Raw genomic sequence first — 1,319 nt, forward strand, 5'->3', positions numbered from 1 at the left:
TTTTATTAGAAGGCGCAATACTAGGCGCTTCTATTAAATAATAGATTATGTAAGCGTATCTCTGCTAGTTAAGAAGCTATAAGCCAAAACGTAAAAAAGCATACCCTACCCATCCGCCAGCCTACCTATATGCCTTCTTTAGAGGGGCAAAACAGCCTACATTAAGTAGCTGCAGGAGATGCAATTAGTGCAGAGGCATACATATAGTAATAATCTTGTTATCCTTGTAGTATTCCTAGAAATCTAGTAAGTTATAGCTCTTATAACTATTAATAACTAGTAGACAGTAGCTGTTAATAATACACTCCTTTATATGCGTGTTAAAGTGCTTTAACTAGTTAAGACTAAGTTTGTTAGTAGTCTAGCTATTATTAGAGACCCTAATAACCTAATTATAGGGTAGATTATCCTCTTTATACTAGTTTAAGAGGTAGTTATAGCCCTAGAAGATAATAAAGGGCAGAACAGCCTACCCTTTAGCATTAATGCCCTTAATAACTATTATCTACTTCTAATTGCCTAGCTAGACCTGCTTTAGCTGTCCTTGTCTCTCTAAAGCTGTAACAACTGCTCTAGTAGATATCTAGCCTATTATAAAGCCTGTCTAATTAAAGTTGTACATGTTGTTATCCTAGATACTATACTTGGCTTTAATATTAGCTACTAGGCTAAAACAGCCCTAGATTATCTTAGGATCCTCGCAGAGGGCTCTCTTGTAGTCATACTTGCGATTAAACTTCACTTTAAGCTCTAGTTAGCGCTTAACAAACGTACTAGGCTAGTTTAGGCTAACATAGCCTAGACTGCGCTTAGCGCGCAAAGAATTGGCTATATCAGCCACAGCTGCTAGCTAAGGGGAAAATCCTTGCGCGTCTAGCTTAAGTATATAATTAACAATTACCTGCTCCTTAGTATTGGTTAGGTTCTGTAATTTAGGCATAGAATTAACTCGTGAAGGTCGTCCAGCGCGTCGGTCGCTTAGTGTCTGTAGGGGAGCTCTATAGATAGCTGCAGCGCGCTGTAGAGAGAGAGTCGCGTCTTGTTTAAGAGCTTGAAGCGCAAGCTGTATCTGAGCTTCTTTTAACGCGTCTAACTAGCGTTTGTGGAGAGGCATTGGTGTAGTAAGGGTGTTTTGGTAGGGTCTTGGCAAAAGTGTCCGACTCGCCCGTGTGTCCAACTCGCCCGTGGGGTACGTTAGTTAAATTATTTATTTATTATTATATTATATTATAATAACATACTCCACAAGCGAGTGACCAGCACAAGCGAGTGACCAGGTTTTGCCAAGACTACACCAACACTGAACCTACTTTGCAACA

Source organism: Didymella exigua (assembly GCF_010094145.1).
Source record: "Didymella exigua CBS 183.55 unplaced genomic scaffold M421scaffold_69, whole genome shotgun sequence".
Classification (NCBI taxonomy): Eukaryota; Fungi; Ascomycota; class Dothideomycetes; order Pleosporales; family Didymellaceae; genus Didymella; species Didymella exigua.